Source organism: Equus caballus, unplaced genomic scaffold (genome assembly GCF_041296265.1).
Source record: "Equus caballus isolate H_3958 breed thoroughbred unplaced genomic scaffold, TB-T2T haplotype2-0000564, whole genome shotgun sequence".
In the NCBI taxonomy this organism is placed as follows: Eukaryota; Metazoa; Chordata; class Mammalia; order Perissodactyla; family Equidae; genus Equus; species Equus caballus.
In genome coordinates this window covers 95036-112244 of record NW_027221927.1, presented here as the reverse complement: position 1 = coordinate 112244, position 17209 = coordinate 95036, and the positions used below count along the sequence as shown (strand labels likewise).

Here is a 17209-nt window from a genome sequence, read left to right as displayed (position 1 = left end):
CATTCCAGTGGAATATCTAATATTTATCTTCCAAATCACAGACAGTATTCCATATTATCCACTCAGTTTCTCTGTTGACTTTTTCCCCATTATTTTTACCACCATACCTTTTGTTTCCCAAAATGCTCTTTCTTGCCAAGCTTATTTATTGATTCGTTCCTGAAAAAAGTGCTTAAAGTTGTTTTTATTGCAAAGTCCTATCTGTTTTCTGCATTCAGCTTTTTTATCAATAGCTGGTTGTCCTAATGAATCCACTCATTTTACATCTATTTTGAAAATTTTCTGTTTCTCCTCGTATGTCTGATTATTATTTTTTCAAATCTGTCATTTTTAGGAAAAGAATGTCTAGATTGACGTAGAATGATGGATTGTTCAGCATCCTTCATGAATCATCTCATTGCTCAGTATTCTGAGGAATACATTTTCTATTTCAGTTGGTCCCTGTGTACGCTGAAAAAAAATCGAGAAGAAATCTTATTTCTATCTCCCTAAATCCTTTCACAGGAAAATAAATAGAACATGCTTAATATAAGGCAATGAATAACTATTACTAAACCCATTAATTACTGGTGACAAAGTGAGCAAATCTGTTGCAGTAAACATCTAGTGTGCTGATGTCACCCTCTTGTCCCTAAGGCAGGATCCTCTCATTTTCTTGGCATTTTTCTCTGGGACAATTGGAGCTATCAATTAGAAGGTTATCAGTTAGAAGGTTAATTCCACATCCTGGACCATACATTCTGACATTATTTTGTGTTTCTGTCAAATGTGCTTGCTCCAAGAGAACAAAAATGGCACACTAATTCTAAAGGATATCATCAAAATGAACAGAATGTTCAATAAGGCAATCCCACCCCTATTGGTCTGTGTCCCAATACTTATCTTCCAAAGCAAGTGCTTTCTTCTCATATGACTGATCAACCTTAGCGTCTCTTCAGTTATGCAGGCCTAAATTATTATCAGGCTGCCTTCTATGACTTAGTGAAAAAGAAGTTAATAAATATTACTGGGGTTATACGATGTGTAAAGCTTTTACATGTCCTTTTTAAAAGCTCATTAACTTTTCAAAAAACTAAAATGAATAAATAGATGTTCTTCCTACTTCATCATCCACCCAAGCACAAATTTGTGACAAAGATCACTTCCACATCCCTCCTGGTAATCCAATCCCACATTAATGAATTGTCAGGGGCTTTGTCTAGTGGAAGTTTTATGTGTGTGTTGGTTGAGTGAGGTGTTTGACATGAGAGTTTGGGTCTGTTTAGAAGTCTTCCAATAGATGGTAAACTTCTTCAATCAGGAGATTGCCTACGAATTCCCTTAAATGGCATGATCCCTTTTAAGTTGCTTTTCACACCAAATGAAGCCTGAGTGCATAGCCTGTGGTTAACTATTCAGTGTGTTGGTCCCTGGAGGAAACCTTAAAAGTCCTGTACTTCATCTCCTCGTCTATTCCCCAGGCAGCGCAATCTTCCAAACTCTGAGGTGTTAGGGTTGTTTGAGTCCACTTAGAGTCGTAGTTCTTGGGATTCAATAAGAAAGGAAATACCACATCATTCAGGATGTTTTCCAAATATGTTAAATCATTTTTGTCTTCCAAGTTTTATTAATGGCACCCAAATGCTTGCTGTGGTAAATCCCTTCTTCTCTTTGTCTCTGTTGCCAACATTGACAGATTTCAGTGCCATATCCCTCAGTTCATTTTTAATAGTCCCTGGCAACTCGGATTGTACAAGTCAACTTGTGTGGGAATGACTAGCTCAGAATCTGAATCCCTTCACTTTCTACCTTATTACCCAGCTTGCCTTGTTTCCAGTCCCTTCTGTTCTGAGCTTTGATTGTTTTCAGGGCTCAGTTTAGAAAATCTGCTCACTTATTCCTCCAGGTTTTCCCCTTTTGCCTGCTTTGAATCAAAGGCTATTCTGCACTGATCAGCTTTGCCCTCCATCTGTTCCCATCTGCTTCATATCTCCCAGAAATTCCTCAAAATTCCGCTGTATTGAGACAACCTCTCTTATGTCCCAGCGATGCTCAAATTTTTTAAAAATTATTTCCAAGTACCTTTTTGAGAAGAGGAAGAAAACATACGTGCTAAATAGTCTATTTTTAACAAAGATAATTGAATTTACCCATGAAGTCCCCTTGCCTGTCTGTATTTTCATTTATCTTCTGTTCTACTTTGTCTTCATGTTTGCTCCATAGTTTTTACATAAGACGGTGATGAGAAATCTCAAATACTCATGTTCGTAATTTTCCCTGATAAAAACATCTTCACGATTCCCAAATATTCAAAGGTATTCCATTGGAAAACATGAAAATTTTCAATTGACTTTGGTCCCTCTGTACTTTTAATTTGATTCTATCTAGAAATAAGATAACCTTTTCTTAATCAATATTCCTGTTTACAGATTATGCTTTATGAGGTAGATTTCCACTTGATTAAATTCTTACGCTAATCTGCTTCACGTTAATATAAGGAAGTAAATTTAGAAGCCAATAAAGTGTTTCTCATGATGACTACTTGTGTATATTTAGATTATTTGAAAGATTTCTAGGTTTTCTATCAAGTCATTTCAGAAGCCTATCTTTGTGTGTGTGTGTGTACATGTGTGTGTCTGCCTGTGCGCGTGAAAACAGCTGTTCTGCTAATCAGGGAATCAAAGGCTGCAGAAGTGGATTCAGTGATGAGACATCCCTTTGCATCGGACCAAATCTAATCCAGAGTATAACTTATCTAAGCTATCAACTCTTCAAAAGACTGTGACTTCTGAGCACTCCCAGCTTTGTATGTGATTCCTGTAGACAATACAACTGATTATAAGTTAGAACTTACAACAAAGACTATGTCATCATATGCCTTCTTTACACTGTTAACAGTGTCTTCATTAATTATTGGTTACATCTTTATCATTCTATTGCATCTGTCATTGCCGTCATTTTGATGCCCTAGAATAAACTTTAATTTCTGCATTTGATTTCATGGAGATGACAAACATCGATACATTGCCAAATTTCCTTTACATGACTTATGCACAATATTTCAAAATAGCTTTAGTACCTGCAGTGAAATTTACCAAAGTTATCTTTCTTCTCTTCTCTTTTCTTTTTTTAATCTTTTCATTGGGCTTCTTATCCCCTTATGTTGAAACATAAGAAGATAACTTGTCTGAAAGCATTGTTTCTTGTTTTTCTATTTACTTTAGTAGAAGATTATTCCACTATGAGTTCTGATATAATGTTACCACTGAATTCAAGTAGCACAATTTCTGTTAAGGTGACAGTATATTGTACTTCACTGTAAATGCTTAAAAAGATTTACATTTTCTAGGCCAAAACCAAATTTTGTTTTAATTTTAAAATAATTGTTAATTTGCAAAGTAGTCAATAATAAATATCATATTTTTCACCCAGATTTGACTTTCACTTGAAGTGTTCTTGGATTGTTATTTCAGGTTAGTAGATTTGGCTAAATTCCCTAAGGCTTTGTCAGCTGCAAGTGTTTTAATGAGTGTTAAGAGACAATTGTTGGAAGACAGATTGAAACATCATTCAATCAATCAAGAACATTATTCAATATGTATTTATTTTACTAAGTTATTACTTAACTTTCAAGAAATTATTATATCTTCTCACATAGTGGTTTTAACATGTAATAGACGAGTTACTTGGAATTGAAAAATACGATATATTGATGATTTACTTTTGGCCAAACCCAAGCCATGTTACAAGTGAGAAACTTTCCTCTTAAACAGAAATTCCTTTTCGGTACCACTCAAATATGTTATTTGAAATGTTCTATTTAGCTATCTACTCATCAGTGGCTAAGAGCAAGAACTGTGTTTTCAGAATATGGGTCCTGTCAATTCATTTTGTAATCTGTGAACTTGGGGAAATTACTTAAACCTTCTTGTTATCAGCAGCATAAGACAGGAATCATAAATTTACCTTTTTAAATGGATGGGGTAAATAGACAATTTAGGTACAACTCTTAGAGTGGTACCAGGCATAATCATATGTGCTGAATAAGTGTTACCTTCTATTGTTCTATCTGCCTATATAACTATCCTTCTGGGTTCTTGTCTAGCTACATTGATTTTGTAAAATCTTTTATAAGTTATGCTGTGATATCAAACAAGCTAGTTGCTTAAAATACATAATATCCACTCATTTCTCATTTACGAAATGTCCACTGTGGTTAGGGCAACCCGCCATACATGCTATCCCCTATGTGGGCATATTATTTTAGGTTGCTTTGATCTGGGGCACCACTGTATGAATCCATGTAATGAACTCATAAGATCACAGTGGCATGGCAAGATATCTTAACTGCTTTCATCTAGAAATGGCATTCATACTTCAGATCACAGTTCATTAGTCAATGAAGTCATCTGGCTATGTCACACGTCAAGGTGACTAGAAGCTTCAGTCCTCTGACGTGCCCAGGTGGGAAAAAGAATTAGAAATATTGAAGAGCAGTAACAATATCTTTATCTTTATCTACTGATTCTTTACCTTTCTACGTAGAAATTAGAAGTGCCATACATACTGAATCTTCCTCACTCAATTTGAGAGGAAGAAACTAAAATCTGGAAGGGAAAATTATTTATTTAGAGTAACGTGATATGCAAGTGACAGTACTAAGACTCATAAAAGGGATCTCCTTATCTTTAGTTGTCCATATTCTTTCCACTACAAAAAACACACAATAATTTCAATTGAATCCAGTGGGTAATAAATAACTATTTGGAGTCCGCAGAAATAGTAGAGCTTTAAAATGATCAAAACTACACAAAAGTTTTGGCAATAAGTATGGAGAAGAAAAGATGGCCACAAAGAAAACTACAAATCTTATCTGAAATATCTAAGTAAGGAAAGCGTGGTAGCCAGTGTGAAAAATAGAATTCTCCAACGAGGTCTGATTCAGTCCAGGGCGTCTCTTCCCTGGGTGCTCGGTCTTGGCTGTAGGTGTAGTGATTGCTTCTTATACCTGCTCTTTCTGTAACTTTACAGTTCTCTTTACATCTTACCAGCCAATTCCCTACCACTTTAATCTGTTCTTGTGGAGAATCATTCTTTGTATTAAACTTTCCCTTCTCAAATTTTGTGTGACTCTCTGTCATGATTAGACTCTGACTAATACACAGCAAAACCTAAATCAAATATATAGCTCTGCTTAGGCCAAATGCTTTCAAATTTCTGAAGATACTTACTCTCCTGTTTAATAGGTACATGAATAATAAACCCTCATATAAGAATTAAAGATAATATTATATACTTTAAAGCTTAATGTAAGTGCTTAATAAATGTTTCTTGAAGCTGAATCAGGAATTAAACCTGAATCTGAATGAGGTAATATGTATCTAGAAGGGTACTGAACCCAGATTATCAGAAGTTAAGGAAACCAGATTCAAGAGATTTGTTAACTAAAGAATAGGAATGTTTGAGATATAGAATTGTCAGCTAGATTAAATAATTTTACATTTTTACTTGGTTGTATTATAGTTGAGAACAGCAAACAATGGAATGCAGAAAGATCCAATAACGAAAGAGACTCTGAAGATGCCAGAAGAGTGTAAGTGTGAGAAGGAATGTTCTCTGGGTAATATCTATGATTATAAAGGTCACATTAATTAATGTGATATATTTTATGCGAATACAATTTAAATAAATGGAAAATTGTGATAAGAAAGATATTAACGTAAATACTAAGCTATATATCAACATTGTGCCTTTTCAAAGCAAAATTCAGTTTATGATTCTGGGAAAATTAGAGGCATAATATATTAACAATTTGCTATTAATTGCCTAATGGAATTCCAAGAAATAGTAATGAAAGCTAATATTGTTATATATTCAAATTTTATCATTTTTGTAGTATTAATATTTAAAGAATAATAACTTTAATTGAATATTTGTTACACTAAGATAGGAAGGAGATTGTTAGCCATTCTCATAAATTTTCGTGTTAGCATTTTGTGAGTACTCATGTACTGCTTATAGACTGGATTTGGTTATGAATATATGTGTGAAAATCAGTGTTTGAAAACATCACTATAGCTTTTTGCTCTAAATTTGCACAGCAGCTTAGAGAGGAATAAGTGCATGAGATATCTGCAATTTTAGACCTTCTGCACTTCAAATTATTGCACAGCAAAAACTCCTATAGGAGCTGGAGAAACATAATTATTTCACAGTTGATGTAACTTAAAAACAGTTGAAGAAATTCAGCTCCCATTTCTCAGCAAACTGAAAAATGAACCTTTTTGTGGCACCAATTCTAATATTCATGTCTCCAGAACGGTATTTTTTACGTCATTGTTAAGAACTAACCTGAGTTACGTCTCTGGGAATTTATTAAGAAATAAAGCAAAAGGGTAAACAATGACAATTAATAACCAATACTACCTCTGAAAGTTGCATTAAAAACAGGATATTTTTATGATAATCAATACATTATTTTTCTGCTTATTTTTTATGGTAAAGTTATATTGCTTATATTTTACACTAGAGATAGTAATAACTTGCTCCTCACTTACAGTTCCTTCTTAGCAAAAACACTGCCTTCCTGAAGTACTCCATCACACTATCGCCTTCACCACTGTAGAGTGCTAACTCGGCCACTCTGAACTAATTAGCTTTCACTTCCCAAATGTGAATTTTGTCTGCAAAGATCCAAGCTCAAAAGTTGATGCACACTCACAGCCTAACATCCTATATTGGGCTGTCATAACAGGTATTTCCACATAGGGGAAGATGCCTGGAATTCAGTTGCTTGGGGTGGTAAGTAAAACAGTGTGTAGGAAGACCCAGAGGAGAGAAATGGAGGAAACATCAGCTGCACTCATCTAGCGGTAAAGTTTTCTGCAGACACATTTTTGGAATAGCACTTATACTTTCCTTCTTGAGGCATTATTTCTGAATGAGTTTTAGTTCTTCGGAACCAAATAATCACAAAATAATCTGAATATAAGACATGTTTGAAAAATGCTTTAGGGACCTCACCAATTTGATATTCTTTCTTAAAGAAATCTAGTAGGAAAAATAGAAAGAGTTTAATACATATACGATTTGCATATTTGTAACATATGCATTCTAACAATGAATGCTACAGGGTTCAATACCCTTCATTTTCATTCACATCTGTGATGCATTTTCACATTTGCCCTCCCCTACAGATTTCGCTGAACACATAGACTAGGACAGGAAATAAGAACAAATCCTTACGTAGAAATGTTTTATGTAAATTGAAGACCCCAAAAGACAAAGAAAAATATCCTAAAACACCTTAATGCTTTCTTAAGCCTTTCTTCATAAGCTGATCTAATCATAATTTTCCCTGTCACAGTTCATGGTAACACCTAACACCACCCTTCCAGATTCAGAGGACCAAAGTAGACAAAACAAAACAAAACAGGAAAGCAGAACTATGCTTGCCTTGTCTCCTTACCCTCTTACTGCAACATCACAGAATCCATCAATCAGATAAATCAATAAGACAATTTCCATATTCAGTTTGATTACTCCTCAATTACTTTGATTACTCACTTCCACAATTACCATTCTGTTTCAATCCCATTATTTCTCCCTAAAATAATTACAATAGCCCCCTATTTGGTCAATCTTCTTCCTCACCTTTGTCTTTTCTAAATATAATAGTAGATTGGTTCCACTGAAATGTGTCAGGTCATACTACTGCTCTGCACAAAACTGTCTAATGATTTAGCATCAAATTTTCATTTAAAACTAAGTATTTTTTAAACTGTTTGCAAGGTCTGACATGATCTAGCCTTGTCATTTATCATCTTGGATCTGGGACTTGAAAAATAATAAATTTCATGTGGCTTTAGATATAACTGTAAATTTCCTCATATCTAAAATATATATAATATTTCAATATTTTTAATTTAACTTAGGGTTCATTGGGTCATGTTATATTAATTTCTATCAAATTCCGTACTGTACTATATATTTAAAAGAATTCAAAATTAAAATAAATTTTAAATGCAAAATGCTATCTTTAACTTTGGTTGATGGAAAAATAAATCAACAATGTTGTTTTAAAACCAAGTATATATTTTATTAAAAGAAAATTGAGGGCTCAGCCCACTGGTGTAGTGGTTAAGTTCCTGTGCGTTGCTTTGGCGGCCCCAGCTTCACTGGTTCAGATCCCTGGTGTCGACCTACACCCTGCTTATCAAGCCATGCTGTAGCAGGCATCCCACTTATAAAGTAGAGGAAGATGGACACAGAGGTTAGCTCAGGGCCAGTCTTCCTCAAAAAAAAAAGGAGGGGGGAGGAAATTGAAGTATTCATACAAATAGGGAAATTAAATTTAAGTACAGTGAAAAGCGCAAAACCAAGAGGGTAAAATCTGAAGAGGATCTTATAGGAAAGCGCTAAAACTTATGAGTGTTATAATAAAATTAATTGGCAACCACTGTGGGCAATAAAGCAAAGTAAAGGACCATTCCTTCACTTTGATGGTTCCCGTAAAGGGAAACATTTCTTTACACGGCACTTAACCAACGTTGTGGGTTATTGAGTTAAATGTTTTGGCTGAAATTCAGGGAAAGATAATTTCCTAATCATTAATAACTCTGGATTTCTAGGAGCTAAGATGAGGGTGATGAAGTTTCATGCTTCAGGTAAGTAGCAATTTTACATTGACTACAAATTCATATTCGACTTCTCCTGTGTCCCAGATTCTCTAATTCAAATGCAGTGAATATATGAAATTTGTTTTCGTTACCCTCATAGTCATTCTTCTTTCCTTACCTCCTCTCTCACTCACACAATCATTTTTGTTGGGTTATTCATGCTAAACTAATCCTATGGAACTATTTCCACTTTTGATACAATGACATGTACTATGGTAATTTCTTCTTCTAACCACATTAACCACTACTTGAGATTGAAAGTACAGGGATTGTACTGGTATGATTCTTCTTCAGAGAGAAATACTTTATTATAATGTGCTACTTTGGAGAAACTAAATTTATCATGGGTAAGATTCATTTAAAAGTTCACAGACTATAAAATCAAACATCTGTGTTTGACACTTAAATCTGCCTCCTTCATTTTGCATGTTTTCAGGGAATATCTAGATTTACTAAACTTCCATTTACTAGTCTATAAAATAGACACTGGTCTGATCAGGTGGTTGTAGCTTCTGGTTCATGTATCTAAGTTGCCAGACACATGCTAGGAATTCAATAAGTGGTGTAAATCATTGGATATGTATCTTTTATTTTCTTTCTCCAATAATACTTTTACTTAAACATCAAAAACTCTTTTCCGTTATGTTCCAAATAATAATGAAATATGTTCTTTTAGTAGTGAGGAAGAAAATAATTAATGTAAAATAGGAATAAATATGCTGTTGGCTTTTAAGATGTACTACTGCAGTGACTAGTGGAGGATTACTGACAGATACTAAGGGAACTCATCGGGTCTTTCCTTGGGCTGTGCCATCATATCCAAATATTTTCACTAGTAGTAGCAGTTTCTGCTTATGTGGGTAACAGCAAACACACAGAGTTTGGTAGCAATTGTGTCTTGACAGTGATTTTTTGTGTGACCTTTGATGAATTATTTGAACTTTTTATATGTCAAGTCTTATCACACATGAATGAGAATTGTACTACCTATCTTAAGAATTGCTGTAAGAATTTAAAGAGGCAATGCATTGGGCCCATTTCCCAAAAATAAAGTAGTTTAATTTTGTTTGTTTACTTCTTTTTCATTTTGAAGCAATCATCTTCAATTAGCTACATCCCTCCCTCAGTAATTCTATTCTTTGTGATTTTTTTTTTCTCATTTGAAGTCTTGATATATGATGCCACTTGATCTATCTTACTTTTAAAAACCACAGCTAAGATTATGTCTACATTATCAGGATACAGAAATTGGACATAACTAATAGATATTCAACAGATTACTACACATGGTTGTTTTATTGTCTTAGAATTACTGGCTTCCTTGCATTCTCTTGAAGAAATATTAAACACTTTTCGATAAATGCATCTCTTCTGGTTTTTCCAGGAATGCGGTCTCTTGTGTTCCTATATTAGAAGCACTTAGATCATACTCTCAATGAATATCTTTACACTTTATGGCATTTGCTTTATAGCTCATGTTTGAAATCATTGTTTTCTTTATTCTTTTCTTTTTACAAAATGACTTAGCAACTATGGACTTCTTCTACTCAAACACTCTTATAAAAGAACTTTTGGTGAATTTCAGTTTTTTATTTCTGTTGGTGTTATTTTGGTTTTCTTTTTTTAGTGAGAAAGCCTGGTCCTGAGCTAACGTCTATGCCAATCTTCTTCTATTTTGTATGTGGGATGCCATCACAGCATGGCTTGAGGAGCAGTGCGTAGGTTCCCACCCAGGATCCAAACCTGCAAACACCAGGCTGCGGAAGTGGAGCATGTGAACTCAACCAGCACGACACTGCACTGGCCCCTTATTTCTGTTGGTTTTAATTACTCTCGTTAAATTGATGTCCAAAATCTCTCAGGGCAAGTTTTCTAAATGCCAAATAATCAAATTTTCAGTGAATTCATGTGTAAACATGCCCTCCAAATGTTGAATATTCAGATCATCTTATATAATACGGAAAATGACTAAGAAAATTTCATTTATCTCTTAGTAAAGTGTTAAAACATAACATTAATTAAAATTGTAACTAACATTTATTGCATGATGAATCTTTTTCAGACTATGGTTTATGTATATTTATACGTATAATCCTCATAACAACTCTATAATGTAGTCACTGGTGTCATCTTAATTTTACAGATGAAGAATCTGAGACCTGAAAAGATTAAATAATATGTTCAATATGATGAGTTTCTTAGGTGACAAATCAGGAATCTGATCCAAGATCATGTTTCCAGAGCCAATAGTCTAAATCATCAGACATTTTTGTTCCTAGTAAGGGTGAAGAAGTTTTAATATTTTAAAATTTGCTGAGTTATTTTGTGTTATGGTAACACAATATAAATATAAATGTTCAGAGTGAACATTAAAATATTTTAAATTCATATTCAGCTGTGTAGCCAGATAAAACTAATTAAAACATTTATTTTAGCCTTTCAGTCTTCTTATTAATAATGATGAGCACCACTTGCTGAGTATGTATAATATGAAAGCCACTGACTGAAGACCTTTACATATATTGTCTCATTTAATATACATACATGCCATATATGATATAGGTAACACTGTTTCTTCCTGTATTGTAAAATACTGAGAAAGTATCAAGATTAAAAATATGACACCTGATTAATCTTAGTAAGACCAAAATTTTACTGTCATATCTGGATTATTTTACCTTAAACTTTTGCGTATAGATATATATGTATGTGTCTATGTATTCATATTTCTTCTGTGTGTATGTACTTTAGCAACTCTCCATTTCCCTAACATATTTAAACATATAAAACACTGAAAACACTTCTTTATACCAAATAAATATATTTACAAGCACTGTCTTTTGCAAAGCTTCTCTAGTTAACAAGTGAATGCAAGAAGTATGGATGATGGATAACTATCTCAAAAGCTATTAATCATGAAAACACAGCATATAACAAAGTAAGTGTTCAATCATCATGCTTAAAACAGTAACCCAATTCTAAGAAACAGTATTTGAGTTCCATCAAGATTGGATTCAAATTCCTGATTTCACACCAACCTCTTTGTCGACAGATCATCCTCTCAAATGCCAATTTATCCAGAATCCTTCTCCACGGCTTCTAGTTTTCCAAGATAGTTTGTGCCTACAGGGGGTCCACCCACCCACCATCTGCCACGTCAAGTTTTCTCTATTCATTACTTAAGAAAAACAACTTGTACAATTAAAAACAAAGTGTTCTGTTCTAATTAGGATATCTTGACACATGGTGTTTGCTTGGATTTACAAATATGAGATCCTATGGTACCCATATTCTAGAATTTGAATAAAAATTAAAATTCAAAGTAAATTATCTTAAAACCACATAAATCAAATGTACAAAAATTTAAGAAAAATAGTGAGGAGAAAACATAAGTCCATATAAGGCATGATCAAGTGGAGATTTGAAATGTTCTTGAAAAATAAATATAATGTATAAGCTTTTTTTAAATCAAGGAACGCACTTCTTGACCATTTTGACAAGTGCGATCTAGATTTTTACACAGCAATTCAAGTAAAGTTTTATTTTAGACACCACACATAGAGACATTTAAAAAATTCAAAACATTAGAAACACAAGTATAAAAATAACACACTGAGCTGCCACATGAGGCATTTTTATTTGAGAACATATATCAAAGTAGCAATGCCTCTGTAGATAGAAAATCATAAGTATTCTTGAGCTGTGCTCAATTAACTGGTTTGTACAGATTTTAAGGTATTTGACCCAGCAAAACACTTTGACATTGGAAGGCCACAGTTTCTTGGTTTCTCAGATTGAGAAGAAAACTCTTGGTATCATTTAAACATTAGAATCTAAGAATATTTGACTCCACACCAGAACCCAAGAACAGTTGGCTACCGAATACAAAGGCGTATAAGAAACCTCCTTGAATGTTCACTCTCAAAGCTGGAATGAGACTGATATTCCACATGTCAGATTCTTGCTTGGTAGCAATTTTGAGCAAGACTCCTGCTGGAGTGATGCCCAAGGAAATATAAACAAAACAGAATCCCCGCCCTCTAGTGTATCAAACGTAAATGCCTGCAACCCTAATCAGGCCATGAGGGTCATGCTGCTCAGTGGAGAAACAAAATATGATGAGATTAGGGAGTTCAAGATACTGATTCTAGAGATACGGATTCTACCTTAAATTTTCTCATTTTTAGATATTTAAATATTTTATTGCACTATTTATTGCCTATGCGTGATTTCAGAAATTAGTATGCTTTCATATTTAATCATTGTTGTTACTCCTGATTTATACCTAAAACACAGATCTATATAGTATATCCCAAATTAATATTTTAAATTATTTAATTGAACCAGGATTTGACTTTTAGAGTTACATTTTCAAATTTGTGTTAAAACATAGATTTCTACCTAAGCTCTACAATGCATGTAACATTAAATACTCAGTTATAAATGATAATAAACTTCGAGTTGCTGACAGGTTATAGAAGGTAGCAATGTATTTTTGTCTTTGGTTTTAGACGAAAAAGCAAGTTTAAAACACATTCTCAAAAATTCTCACAAATAATTTACACTAATAAATATTCATTTCAACATTTATAATTCTTAGGAAGGATAAGAAGAGAAGACGTGAATAAAGAACTTTCGTTCTAAGGTGTATTAAATGTTTTATTCTCCACCAGCCCTCATTTCTCCGAAAGAGTGATTAATTTTATCATACATTGTTTATACAGAAACATGAAACAAATGATTGAGAACTAAAAGATTGCATTATTAAGAGAACAGCATGCTGCAAAGAACTTGGGTCTGGAATTTGACCGAAGTGCATTCAAGTTCCAGCTCGTTGTCCAGCCCTGAGAAGGTCAACAGATCGCTTATCCGTCATCCAACTATGGCATCTGATCTATAAATTGATAAGAATAATAGCTGACAGGTTTTTTGAGGGTATTTTATCTGACTCATTGACGCATATAAATAACACAAAATATGCTTGTTGTTTATTATAATTCTCCTTAATAGACCTGATAATTGTTATCATTGTAGTATTCTATTTATGTTCTTAAATTTGTAGTTACTCTCTGTAGTTTAAGGTCAAGCTGAAAAAGTCAAAATAGGTAGAAAAGAAGCTAATTCAGCATGATGAAATATATTGTTTGAGGTTATTTAATGTACTTCTCACTGAAATTACAGCTTCACTAAAGTAATAATATAATGCAGATTTTTAAAAATTAAATGCATATCTTGACTTAGAAAGATAGAGATCTATCAATGTCTTCAATGTGTCAGCTTATGCTATTCATCTATATACACCTGAGGCTAAACCATTCCTATGTTTCTCCAAATATACTTTTATTGTTATTGCTTATCATTACAACTTAGAATTACCTTCCCAACGTTGTCAAAACACCAAAAATATTTTTTATTTTCTCTTTTAATTGAAGTAATCAAAATAAAGAATTTTATGACCACAAAAAAAGCTTTTTAGATAAGAAAAGATGTTTTATACTATTCATGTGCATTTGAAGTACCATCTGACTATTCTGGTAGTTTTGAATATCTATAACTAGATAAACAAAGACTAAGTTTGCATTGTGAATCTGTCAGTATATTTTGAATTGAAACAACATAAGAATGTAAGAACTGAGGAAAAATAATTGGTGCAGAAGTTGAAGAAGAATAAATGCTTTATCACTAGTACTTACGCTCACGTATTGCATGACTAAATGAAGAAGAACAAAGGCTGAATGTAGAATTAGTTTTTCTCTTTTTTTCTATCAAGAAAACAATTATGGAGGGAAAACCTTATATGCATAAGTTGTACAACCAACTCAGACAGGCCAGGGAGTATATGTGCTATTTCTTATACGATCTCAGAAGGCATAAATACATATAAGTTAGTAACATCAGCTTATTCTCTTACATAAGGGTTCTCCCCATCTAAGCAATTAGATGGTATGATTAAGACAAAGTTGACAATGAGTATGAAGTGTACACAGACACACACAAATATATATATTTTATACTGTACATAATATATAATTTAATTTTATATTATATATTTATTTTACAAACATTTGGGATTGTAAATGTCTATGCAATTGCTTACAAATTGTATTAAATGATAAAACATTAATATATCAAAATGCATATTTCCAGTAAATGTAATACAGCACATCAATGAAATGAAAGATAGAAATCACATGATCGTCACAATAGACATAGAAAAAGCATTTGACAAAATACAACATCCTTTCATGAGAAAGGCCTTTAACAGATCAGGTATAGAAGGGACATACCTCAACATAATAAAGACCATATACAACAAACCTGCAGCTAACATTATACTCAGTGGAGAAAAAATGAAATTATTTCCTCTAAGAAACAATAGAAGGATCTCCATTCTCACCACTCACATTCAATATAGTACAGGAAGTCCTACCTAGAGCAATTAGGCAAGACAAAGAAATAAAAGGCATCCAAATCAGAAAGGAAGAAGTAAAATTGTCACTGTTTGCTGATGATATGATCTTATATATAGAAAACCCTCAAAACTCAGCCCCAAAATGGTTGTAATTAATTAACAATTTTGGTAGAATGGCAACATACAAAATCAACATACACAAATCAATTGCATTCCTTTACATTTATGATTAAGCATCTGAAAACGAAATAAAGAAAACTATCCCATTCACAATAGCATCAAAAACAATAAAATATTTGGGAATAAATTTAACCAAGGAAATGAAAGATTCGTACAATGAAACTACAAGACTCTGCTGAAAGAAATTGAAGAGACACAAACAAATGAAAAGACATCCCATGTCCATGGGTTGGAAGAATTAATACTGTTAAAATGGCCATACTATTCAAAGCCATCTACAGATTCAATGCAGTCCTCATCAAAATACCAAAGGCATTCTTCACGAAAATAGAGGAAACAATCATGAAATTTGCATGGTACCACGAAAGACCCTAAATGGCCGAAGAATCCTGAGAAAAAGGAACAAGGCCAGAGGATCACACTTTTGGATTTCAAACCATCCTACAAAGCCATGTTAATAAAACCAGTGTAGTACTGGCACAAAAACAGACATATAGACCAATGGAACAGAATAGATGACCCAAAACTAAATCCCAGTATATCCAGAAAACTAATATTCAACAGGAGAGCCAAGAATACCCAATGGGGAAAGGATAGTCTCCAATAAAAGGTGCTGGGGAAACTGAAGAAACACATGCTGAACAATGAAATTAGACCCCTATCTCACACCACTCACAAAGGTTAATTTGAAATGGATCAAAGACTTAAATATGAGGCCTGATATCATAAAACTCCTAGAAGAAAATGCAGGGAAGCAACTCAGTGATATTGGTCTTGGCAGTAAGTTTTTAAACACAACACCAAAAAGACAAACAACAAAAGCAAAAATCAACAAATGGGACTACATCAAATCAAAGGCATCCACAAAGCAAAAGAAACAATCAACAAAATGAAAAGACAACCTACAGAATGGAAGGAAATCTTTTCAAGCCATATATTTAATAAGGATTAATATCCAAAATATGCAAAGAACTCAGTCAACTTAATAACAAAAAACACTCAGAAAATTTGATTTTTAAAAATGGGCAAAAGATCAAAATAGACATTTTTCAAAAATAAAAGTGGCCAACAGACACATGAAAAGATGTTCAACATCACCAGTCATCAAGGAAATGCAAATCAAAACCACAGTGAGACATCACCTCACACCTATTAGAATGGCTACCATCAAGAAGACAAGAGACAACAGGTGCTGGCAAGGATGTGGTGAAAAGGGAACCCTTATACATAGGTCTTGGGAATGTGTATTGGTCCAACTACGATGACAAACATAATGGAAGGTCTTCAAAAAGTTAAAAATAGATCTACCATATAATCCAGCAATTCCACTTCTGGCTGTACACCCAAAGGAAATGAAAACAGCATTTTGATGAGATATATGCATGCTCACGTTTATCGCAGCACTGTTCACAATAGCTAAGATATGGAAACAACCCAAATGCCCATCATGGATGAATAGACAAAAAAGAAGTGGTACACATACACAATGGAATATTGTTCAGCCATAAGAAAGGAGGATATCCTTCCATTTGCCACAGCTTGTATAAACTTTAAGCACACCAAGCTAAGCAAGATGTCAGTCACAGAAAGACAAGTACTGTAGGATATCACTTATATGAGGAATCTAAAAAAGGTTAAACCTCTAAAAAATAGAGTAAAAGGGTGGCCTACCCAGGGAAGGGGGGATAAGACTGATGGTATTTAAGTGTACAAACTTGAAATGAGTAGTAAATCAGCCATCGAGATCTAATGCACAGTATAATGAATATAGACAATAATATTGTAAAAGAAAACGTAGATTTCATCAGCACTGAATTAATAGTATGCTGAATCTTTTAACTAATAAAGCAAATAATGTAGTTTAAATATGATTTATAATAACCCAAACCAGGTGCTTTAAAGAAAAGGAGAAATGCAAAATATTTTAAGAAAATTATTAACTATTTTTGAATTAGTACTC

At 33.4% G+C, this 17209-nt stretch overlaps 1 protein-coding gene across 7 annotated transcripts in view; it reads right to left on the bottom strand.

Annotated features, from left to right (window-relative positions):
- Positions 1-17209, bottom strand: part of LOC138922187 (uncharacterized) — a 77718-nt gene that overhangs the window by 40638 nt on the left and 19871 nt on the right. The gene's annotated exons all lie outside the window — the stretch shown is intronic.